The following is an 11,953-nucleotide window of genomic DNA, read 5'->3' as shown; positions in this document are numbered from 1 at the left end:
GTTTCATGGAGCTCACGTACAGGACACACCTTGCCCTTTTCTCAGTTTTATAGACTAATTAGTCTACTCGATAGTGACTAGTATTCTCGAGGTTTGGTTCAGCCGCAGTCACCCAGACGCGCATTCACTCATTCCTCATGAGTGTGGGAGTTTCCTACTCACCAGAGATGTCTCCACTTCCTTCGGCTTCTCGTCAACCCTCAGCCTCCAGGCACAAAGTCGAGGCCCAGTCCCGGAAAGGGTCTCAAGAGCCGTGGCCACGGTCTTTGCCTGGACGTCGACTCGGCCCCTGGAAACCTCAGGTATCTTGAGATCCGGCTCGAAGGACCAAGTTAATGTCAGGTTCACCAATCAGACATTCATTAAACAGGACAAAAAAGGAAGCAAAGACACCAGTTCAAGTCTCGCGAGGAGAGAGGAGAGGAACTCTCTCGTACAATTCACCACTGCACTCTCTGATTATCCTCTCCTCAGCACCTCTACTTATTTAGTTTTGAAATGCCCCTTATTTACATGGATGTTACAAAAAGGAGACGGCAAGCAAAACACTTTGAAACAAAGTGTACATGTTTGTTTATGTGTGTGTGCACGTGTGGAAGATTGCTGAATACATGTGTGGTCATCATTCCTTTAACAGGCAGCAGTTCTAACAGTTCTGATTATTAGATGTTTTTGTTCTTGCTATCTCCTGCTAGGAGGCTGCCACGTTATGATGTGATCACAATTATTCCCACACAAGTCTTATCTTAGTACCCAAATTGGTGCTGTATCGTCATATTGAAGCTGCTCGGCCCAAGTTAGCCTACCATGCTAACGTTTTGCCTACGTAGAGTATACAACGAGGACCAAACATCAATCATCGACTCAACCTTTAACTACTACCGAGGGCCATTGTGGTTTGTGGTATCCTTTATACTTTTAACACAGGTAGTATGTGATTTGTGTACCTTATGTGCTGTCTGTGTTTATTGTGATTGCTTTCATTTGACCTTAATTTTAACATAGTCTAGGTAGTATGTAAATTGTGTATCTTTTGTGCTGACTTTGTTTGTTTGATTGCTTCTTTTTGATTATCTGCCGCCCTTTGGGCAGGACATTATTGTGCTACCTGTTGGCCAGTCCCAAGCCCGGATAAATGCAGAGGGTTACATCGGGAAGGGCATCCAGCGTAAAACTGTGTCAAACATATCTGAGCGTTCATCATGCGAATTCTATAACAGTTAGGTCGTGGCCCGGGCTTCCTTCAACCGGACCCGGAAATGTTAATCTACAACGTATAGGCAGAAATTCAGATCATGTAGGTCGAAGACAAAAAAGAGGAGGAAAGAAAGAAGGAAAGAAGAGGAATGCACAAAACCTACAGCTGTATGTAGGGAGTTTGAATGTTGGGACTATGACAGGAAAAGCTCAGGAGTTAGTTGACATGATAATTAGGAGAAAGGTTGATATATTGTGCCTCCAAGAGAGCAAGTGGAAAGGGAGTAAGGCTCGAAGTAAGGCTATTTTATCAGACTTTTTTGGTTTGGACATTGAAGACTATTTTACTTTTATTGCACTTTCATTATTTGCTTAAATATGACCTTATACATTTAATCAACAGATAAAGTGTTGCCCATTTGCTAATCAGACAAGGATGTGTTGTGGAGCCGGTGGTTGTCCTTGATCTTTGTACGCAGAAAACTGGCTGGTGTCATCCTCCTATCCCAGGCATTGCCGTGGAGACAAAGAACACCAGATAAGGAGCGGAAAATTACCATCCCAGCCCAGGACCAGACTGCAGGGGGGCAGCCACTTCTATCATGGACCCATACATATAAAAACCTCATGTTACTGGGCAGCTTTTGTCTTCTTCTTTGGCTATCCTGCCATAAGACACACGTCTCGTGTGCGGCAAATACCTAGATAAGACCCCGGACGTCTGTGCTGCACATTCCTTTGTAATAAATCAATTTGCTGATAACTTTTTCTAATAATTGGTATAATCTTCCTTGATTCATGAACACACGTAGGGTCCAAACTCACAAATCCCTACAACATGTTCAGAGGCCAGAGAGTTAGTATGTTGGTAGAAGGGTGCTGAGGATGGAGGTGCCAGGCAAAAGAGCGAGAGGAAGACCAAAGAAAAGGTTGATGAATGTTGTGAGGGAGGACATGAGGACAGTGGGTGTTAGAGACGAGGATGCACGAGATGGGCTTAAATGGAAAAAGATGACACGCTGTGGTGACCCCTAACGGGACAAGCCAAAAGAAATAGAAGAAGATTCATCTTTATTCACCATGAGCCCCAAGAAACTTTAGTGGAATTAAATAGTGTGTGTGCCTAAATTCGTACGTGTGTTTTCCCTCAGCTGTCAAATGTTTGCCTCCTTCTCCGTCCACCACAACGCCTTTTGCTTGTCACTCACCCTTCTCTTCAAGCATAGTCGCTCAATGCCAAAGGTAAATGAACATAATTCTATTCTTTACATTACATACTTTGAATGCCAATTTTTGGCGGGGTAAGGGGTGGGGGTTCGGGGGGCTTGGAACGGATTAGGTTATTTACTTGTAAAATGCACTTCGATTGACAAAAAAAAAAAATATGTTACAAAACGACTTCCGGAATGGATTAATTTCGTAAGTAGGGGTACCACTATATACCCACTTGGTCCATGTCTTGGTCCACGGTGATACAAAAAGGGGGCGCGACTCTTCCTTCTTACCCCAGACTATGCTTTCCGGGGAGGAGGTAACAACTGGGTCTCTTCTTCTCAGCGTGGACTTCTGCTTTCTAGGGTTTCAAGAAGAGAGTTAGGAGAGGTCAGTTTAGAGAAAAAAAAAATAAATAAACATTGTGACGCCGTCTCAAAACTTGAGGGCCGTAATATTTGCATTGTCACAGCTACACCCACTTTAATCCCTGTAAAGAATGTTGAACTGTTTGGTTGTTGGGAACACTGCGATATTTGCAATTTGGCATTGAGGTGGAACCAGTCATCCAGTTCAGTTGACTAACAGATTTGACATCAGACATTCAAATGAGACTGAGAATGAGACTCCTCAGGCTGGCTCGGGGTTGAAGTTAGTTAATTTAACGTCCGGGTGAGAGACCAGATATCTGCGTCTCAGCTTTGATGCTGCTTCGGCCTTGCAAATTCATTTAGCGATTGGCTAGCTAGAGTAGAAGTATGCCCGGTGGAAATAGGCTGCACAGGGTTTATAGCCCCCTTAACATCCAGGTGACTCAGAGAGTTGGGAGTTTGAAAGAAGGCCGATTGGCAGGCAGTCAGAGATATCTGCAAGGCGGTGGAAAAGCCAGCCAGTGTCTGTGGATAAAGAGAAAAGACCCCAATTGGGCCTTCAAGAGAATGGATGGCACCTCGGGGTGTACCTGAGATGCTGGAATTCACTGCTGAGCCCTCTCGAGAGTGTTGTGGTCCTATCAGCAAAACGCTTGATGACGGGAGGAAGCCCACTTGATAACCCGTAGGGTGCCATCACTTAATTGAACATGCCACAGAACCTCATCAGAGCCAAAATATGCATGAAAAGAGGAATATTAACATCTAGTCCTTCATTATACATCCGTGATCAGTCAGAGATACCAAATAAATGGCCATTAATTCGCAAATTCTTTCTGGGTAAGATGGCCTTAACTCTACTGCAAATACTTACATTTACACAACAGGCAACATCATGCCCTGAGCATTTTACGTAATTACATGTATACTATTATATTGGACTTTGTCAATTATTACATACATTGCAACCATTAATAAAGTCAAGCCCCAAAGAGGCATTTGCCAATGGAAAAAAGGCACTATAATTAAAGGAAAAGTTCAATTATTAGCTTCATGTGTTTGAAAACTCACAAGAGACTCGTTTAACTGTCACTTCCTGGCAAGGCCAGAGTCCCTAGATTCTGGTCTATTTTATGTATTTACTCATCTCATATTTATTGATCTGCAATGTACAACCTACAACAGATCCATCCATCCATTTTCTGTACTGCTTATCCTCACAAGGGAAGCTATCTTCTGCCAAGAGGCATGGCACACCCAACTGGTTGCCATCCAATTGCAGGGCACATATTAAACTCATCCACACTCACATTCACACCCACTGGCAATTTAGAGTTTTAATTAACTGAGCAAAGCAAAGCAAATCAAAGCAAAGCAAATTTATTTGTATGGCGCATTTCATACACGAGGTAACTCAATATGCTTTACATGATTAAAGGCGGGCACCCTCCCCAACCCCAGTCTGCTGGCCATCCAGGCCACCAAACGCGAGGCATCCGGGTGGACAGGTCAGGAGGACAAGCACCAGGATCCCCACAGGGTGATTCGGGTGGACGACCTTGGTAAAGAACCCAACGGCGAAGCAGGAATGACAAAAAAGCATGCAACCGCTCCGGACGAAGGCCTCCCAAGCTGTGGTAGTGAGGCAATCGGGGATTGGTCGCCGCCGAGGCTCTGTCGCGAGGCAGCCCTGGATTGGTCACCAGAGACTCTAGATCATGAGGCACACATTGTTGATGCTCTGGTAGGACCATCTTCGATAGTAAATCCCATCCTTCTCCTTCGACGGATGCCCGGAAGCCTGTCGCCACCACGATGTGAGTGTGACGCGGTGATGAATCTGCTGCCAGGCGCGACGTGGGCTCGACTGGGAGAGGAGTCGATGGATGCCGTGACATGAGATTCGGTCACCAGCACGTCTGTCAAAACCGCGATGTGAGCATGGCAAGGCGGGGTGTCTGTTCCCACTGTCACGGGAGCTTGCAGCGCATTCGGTTATACAGCAACGTGGGCGTGACGCGGTGCCGGATCCGTTCCCACAGCAATGTGAACGAGAGTAGGCAGAGAGTCAGTTGAAACTGCCATGTGGGCGTGTCTCAGGAGCTGGTCAGTTCCAACTGCCGCGTGAGCATGAGTCAGAAACGAGTTCGTTGAAACCGCGGCGTGGGCATAAGTCATTAACAAGTCCATCGAAACTGCAATGTGGTGTGTCTCGGCAGCAGATCCATTGCGACAGTGACATGAGCCTTGCTTGGTAGCGGATCCGTAGCGACTGCAGCGAGTCAGGAGCAGTCGCGACGTCAGCGTGGCTTGGCTAGTTCTTCAATCTTTGCCGGACCTGGGCCGTGAGAGCCGCCAATTCGCTCTGCCGCTCTATTTCCGCCCGCATTTAATGGCAGAACACCTTGTGATTTGGCGGCCCCTCCTTCCCCTGGGCTGGAAGCTTCGCCACCAGCTGCAGGTCTGCTGGTTTCATCGTTGCCAGCGAGGAGTGGGAGGATGAAGACGGTGTCTTATTTGCTGCGCAGCGGGAGGCACAAGAAAGCGCCCGGCCTGGGCGTCTACTCTGGCCGCCGCACGGAGGACCCGGATAGATGGCCAAGTGGGTTCCCTCATACAGATTGGTTTACTTGGACCCACCGGGCGAAGATGCTCGGGTGCTGGAAACGCGGGGAGGTGAAGTGAAATGACCGGGATTGAAGATCGGGCGAAGACACTCATAGTCGAAGTAATCTAAGTAATAGTCAGGCAGCCGGTCATATAAATCAAGGTCCTCCTCGTAGTCGGAAAAATCAGAGTCGAAAAGAATATGCTTTACTGGACGGGTCGTGGTCGGGACGTATTCATAGCTCGCCGGCGGAGCGTGTGACACGGAAGCGGAGGACATCATGGAGCCTGCCCGGATTGGACAGGTTTGGTCCTCTGGCAGTCTACCTTGCGTTGGTCCCAGTGATGCCGAATCTTTCCTGCTGGGTCCTGTTTTGACCAGATCGTTCTGGGCGAAGAGAGCAGGTGAGCGGGCAGGCAGGATTCGGTACACAGGAGAACGATCAAAGCAGGCAGAAGTATCAAAGGAGTCGGGCTTACAAGGTTGGTCAGAGAACAGGCAAAAGTTGGTACACACCGGTTGTCGATCAGGGATACCGGAGCACTCCAATGGGACATGAAGCTCAACGAACAGGCGCCGACCAGTCGTTATCGAGGTCATATAAATATGCCGGATAATCAGCCCGCATGAGGCACAGGTGTGCGCCTCCCAATCAGCACAACCACACAGCCCAGGCTGGAGCGGCAGGATCATGACAGGCTGAACACGAAAGAAGGAGAAATGGATCCCTCCAGGTTTGCTAGACAGAGAGATAGAGATTGGAAGGATGTGAAGCAGAGGTGCAGCAGTTAAGGGTGAATAAGGATACAGATGGAAATGTGTTGACTGGTGCCAGCAGTGTGCTAAATACAGTTGATGGAAAGAATATTTTGAGAAGTTCATTAATGAAGAAAATGAGAAAAGGAAGAGTAGAAGAGCCAGGTGTGTTGAACCAGGAAGTTGCGTTGAGTAGTAAGGGGGCGTTAGAAAGGCACTAAAGAGGATGAAAAATGGAAAGGGAGTTGGTCCTGATGACATACCAGAGGGGGTATGGAAGCAATTTCGAGAGGTGGCTGTGGAGTTTTTGACCAACTTATTCCATAGAATACTACCGGGTGAGAAGATGCCTGAAGAATGGAGAAAAAGTTCATACTTCCCATTTTTAAGAACAAAGGTGATATGCAGAGCTCTGCGAACTATAGAGGAATACAGTTAAGGAGTCACACAATTAAGTTATGGGAAGGAGTAGTGGAGGCTAGACTCAGAACAGAGGTAAGTACAGTATCTCCGAGGAGCAGTATGATTTCATGCCAACAAAGAGTACCACAGATGCATTATTTGCCTTGAGGATGCTCATGGAAAAGTACAGAGAAGGTCAGAAGGAGCTACGTTGTGTCTTTGTAGACCTAGAGAAGGCCAATGACAGAGTACCAAGAAAGGAACTGTGATTCTGCATGCGCAGGTCCGGTGTGGCGGAGAAATCTCTTAGAATAGTAGAGGACATGTATGAGGGCAGCAGAACATAGGGTGTGCCATAGGTGTGACATAGGATTTAAGGTGGAGGTGGGACTGCATCAGGAATCAGCTCTGAGCCTCTTCCTGTTTGCTGTGGTAATGGACAAGCTGACAGATAAGGTTAGACTGGAATCCCCTTGGATCATGATGTTCGCAGATGATATTGTGATCTGCGGTGAAAGGAGGGAGCAGGTGGAGGAACAATTAGAAAGATGGAGGCTGGCACTGTGCCAACCCCTAACGGGACATGCCGAAAGGAGAAGAAGAAGAGTGTGTCAAGCCCCCACATTATATTAAGCTTATGCAGTGCGCGTCTACCTGTTCATGGTTCACCGTTATCGACCAGTGCAATGACAATTGTGTCAATATTTAATGTTGCACAAATTCAGTTATACACAACATTTTCACACTGATATGATTGGAAATCTGTTGAAATTAGGTAGGTAGGTACAGTAGGTCTCCTGGGTATTCCCTGATTGACATTTTGCTGAAAGTCAAGGACGCAACACATGAGTAACGCTCAAACTGACTCTGGTTTCCCATTGCACTCACACCTCCCTTTATCTTTCCCCTCCTCTCGCTCTCTCTCTCTCTCTCTCTCTCTCTCTCTCTCTCTCTCTCTCTCTCTCTCTCTCTCTCTCTCTCTCTCTTACACATACAGACACTTCTTCCTTTCATCACTTTTTTGCTGTCATGTGTTCATCTGCAATACTGTACATGACAACAATACATCCCAGACTCATGGATATGCCTCTAGGGGCTGCCTTAATCCTTCTGTGGGAATGGTGCAAATCCCTGTCGATTCTCACAATCCATCAGTGAGTGCTCCACTCCCCTGCAGCACCAGCAGGTCCCCCTCTATCCTGCCAGACTGAAATGGTCTCCTCACCTCTTCATTCTCACATTAGCAATATCGAAAAGTTAATTTTCTACACAAACTAAAAATTTCACTTAATTTTGGATGCTCTGTTAAACCTAAAAAAATACAGTGTTCCCCCAATATTCGTGGGGGTTACGTTAGTTGCATCCCCAAATAATGAAATAATGGATATAACCTAACCTAACCTAACCTAACCTATATCTCTGGCTGAGACGTACCACATTTTTGCAAACATCAGATGCATTTAACAGCCTTATATTTTCTCCAAAATGGACAGCGTGACTTATGTGCACAATTATTGTGTGACTTGTTTTAGTGTGTATGTTGGGATTCCAAATGTAAATAATTGCTTTTTACATCTGTTAGCAGAAGAAGCTTACATTGCCCCACACACTGCCTGTGTGGGCAGGTTTTTACTGATGACACACTCTCACAGTGTCATAGTGAAACTAAAATAATAACAACACAGCAAACAGAATACCATGACTAGAAAAAAAATAAAACAAAAAAATAAATGCGTTCAGGGCATGCTTTGCAGCACTAAGGACCTCCATCATGCTGGGAGGATGTAAATGTAAACCATATGCTTTGCGTCAATTATTTCTCCAGTTATTCTATTAATTTCAATGTGACACCGGCAGTGTGACCAACATCGTCAGTGATGACATGCCTACACAGGTGGTGTGTAGGGCAATGTAAGGTTCTTTCGCTTATGGATGTGAATTGTAATTGTTTTTCACTGTCTCGTGAGCACCATCATATTGTAGCTTACGTACAAGCTAAAACACATGCTAGAATATATGCTAACAGAGTAACCAGTTTGTTTAAAAGTATTTGAAACTTAGTAGAGACGAGATGCACCATATTTTTTGGTGCCATGTCTTATATGGTTCCTCATCTATTTAGAAGAGAATTCAAGACCTGTGGAAAATCCATCCATCCATTTTCTTAGCTGGTTATTCTCACAAGGGTTGTGGGAGTGCTGGAGCCTATCCCAGCTGTAAATGGGCAGGTGGCAGGGTACATTCTCAACTGGTTGCCAGCCAATCGCAGGGCACATAGAGACAAACATTCACAATCACACATAGGGCAATTTAGAGTGTCCAATTAATGTTGCATGTTTTTTGGGATGTGGGAGGAAACCCACACAGGCACATGCAAACTCCACACAGGGATGGCTGGGATTGAACCTGGGTTGTCAAAACTGTGAAGCCAACGCTTTCCAGCTGATCCACCACGCTGCTGATGGGGGAAAATATGGTACAGAAAAAAAAATGAGAACAAAATCCACGAATATGCGGGATATCGAACAGTGAACCACAAATGAGCAAAGGCACACTGTACAATGATTTCCAAATCAACCTCAACCTATATTGAATTGAATAAACTAGAGATATATTTGATATTCAAACTGATAACGTTTGTGTTTTTCTTTGTTTTTTTAAAAATTAATTTAGAATTTTATGGCCGCAACACATTCCAAAAAAGCCAGGACAGGCTCAAGTTTACCAATTTGTTACAGCACCCTTTCTTTTAACATTCAATGAACGTGTGGGAACTGAGGACACTAATAGTTTAAGCTTTGTAGGTGGAATTTTTTCCCAACTATAAGGTACACTTAAAAATCTTGGATTTTCCCTAGAATTGACAGCGCGTTTGATAATGCAGAGCACCTTTTGCGTGCACCAAGTTCCAAAACCTGGAACTGACTGGGAGCATTTCTTCACCTAGTCGAGAAGATGACGCTGACTTTCTGCAGAAATAAGGCGAGGTCGCACAATTTGAAAGACCAACTCAAGCATTGGATCCATGATCAAAGAACAGCCAGGAGAAGCGTCTGTACAGTCACCTTTCAACTGAGGGTAGTAACACTTGCAGAAGAAATTTAAATCCAACACTTTCAAGGAGGTCCATCTTGATGATTTTGTTTTATAAAATGGCACCATCTATCTGTCTGGGGATAGACTGCCTTGGCGCAGCAACGGATTTACAAGGAAAAGCTGGCCATCTTGCACTCCTACTGCAGTAAATAGATTGCCGACAAACACATCCACCCCAACCACATGAACCAAAATGGATGAGATGCTGCTCACTTTCGACATCCCTGCAAACCACACAGTCGAGAGGAAGGGGACCAGCATGGTAGTGAGCAGAGCTTTTGTCCTGAATGCACCAAATAAATAAATAAATGCCACACAGTTTGACAAGAACAATGGTGAAAGAACATTGATACTGGGACCTTGTATTCCTCACAGCTCTGACTGAAAATGTTACCATCTATCCATCCATCCATCCATCCATCCATCCATTATCTGAGTCATTTATCCTCACAAGGGTCAGGGAATGCTGGAGCCTATCCCAGCTGTCATCGAGTAGGAGGCAGGGTACACCCTGAACTGGTTGACAGCCAATCACAAGCCACATGGTGACACATGTACACAAGCACACTTAAAAAAAAAATAAGTCTCCAATGAATGCATGCTCTTGGGATGTGGGAGGAAACCGGAGTGCCTGGAGAAAACACATGCAGGCAAATGGAGAACATGCAAACTCCACACAAGCGTGGGCATGATTTGAACCCATCCATCCATTCATCCATCCATCCATCCATCCATCCATTTTCTACTGCTTTTCCGGGTCGGGTCGCGGGAGAAGCAGCAGGGATACCCAGACTTCCCATTCCCCAGCCACTTCTTCCATCTCTTCCGGCGGTACCCCGAGTCCTTCCCAATCCAACCGAGAGTCACAGCCTCTCTAGCGTGTCCTGGGTCATCCCTGGGGTCTCTTTCCGGTCGGACATGCCCGGAACATCTCACCAGGGAGGCATCTGGGGGGAAGCCGAATCAGATACCCCAGCCACCTCATCTGGCTCCTCTCAAAGCGGAGGAGCAGCGGCTCGACACTGAGCCACTCCCAGATGACCAAGCTTCTCACCCTATCTCTAAGGGAGAGCCCGGGCACCCTGGGGAGGAAACTCATTTCGGCCGCTTGTATCCAAGATCTTGTTCTTTCGCTCACGACCCACAGCTCGTACCCATAGGTGAGGGTAGGAACGTGGATCGACTGGTAATTTGAGAGCTTTGCCTATCGACGTAGCTCCCCCTTTACCACAATGGACCAATACAAAGTCCACATCACTGCAGACGCTACACCGATCCGTGTGTTGATCTCCCACTCCATTCTTCCCTCACTCGTGAACAAGACCCCAAGATACTTGAACTCCTCTACTGATTCTCATCCCAGCCACTTCACACACGGCTGTGAACCGCTCCAGTGAGAGTTGGAGATCACAGCTTGATGAAGCCAACAGAACTACATCATCTGCAAAGAGCACAGATGCGATGCTGAGGCCACCAAACCAGCCACACGCTACAAAATCGGTGACAAAGGCCAGCCTTGGCGGAGTCCAACTCTCACCGAGTCTGAGTTATTGCCGTCAATGCAGATAAAACTCTGTTGTACAGGGACCGAACAGCTCGTATCAGGGGGTTTGGTACCCCATATTCCCGAAGAACCTCCCACAGGACTCCCAGAGGGACATGGTCGAACGTCTTCTCCTAGTCCACAAAACACATGTAGACTGGTTCGGGGAGCTCCCAAGCACCCTCAAGGCCTTTGCTGAGGGAGTAGAGCTGTTCCACTGTTCCACTGCCAGGATGAATACCACATTGCTCCTCCTGAATCCAAGATTCGACTTCCCGATGGACCCTCCTCTCCAGTACCCCAGAATAGACCTTACCAGGGAGGCTGAGGAGTGTGATCCCCTTATTGTTGGAACACACCCTCCGCTCACCCTTCTTAAAAAGGGGGACCACCACCCCAGTCTGCCAAGAGGCACTGTCCCCAATGTCCACTCGATGTTGCAGAGGCGTGTCAACCAGGACAGCCCCACAACATCCAGAGCCTTTATGAACACTGTGTGAACCTCATCCACCCCCTGGGGCCTGCCATCATGGAGCTTTTTAACCACTTCAGTGACCTTAACTCCAGAGATAGAAAAGTCAGCCTCAGTGCACCCAGACTTAGCTTCCTCATGGGAAGGGTTGTTGGTGGAATTGAGAAGGTCTTCGAAGTATTCTCCCCACCGACAACATCACGAGTTGAGGTCAGCAGTGCTCCATCCCCACTATACACAGTGTTGACGGTGCACTGCTTCCCCCTCCTGAGACTCAAGACGGTGGACTAGAATTT

This window comes from Syngnathoides biaculeatus, chromosome 9 (assembly GCF_019802595.1).
Source record: "Syngnathoides biaculeatus isolate LvHL_M chromosome 9, ASM1980259v1, whole genome shotgun sequence".
Classification (NCBI taxonomy): domain Eukaryota; kingdom Metazoa; phylum Chordata; class Actinopteri; order Syngnathiformes; family Syngnathidae; genus Syngnathoides; species Syngnathoides biaculeatus.
Note: the sequence above shows the minus strand (reverse complement) of the source record.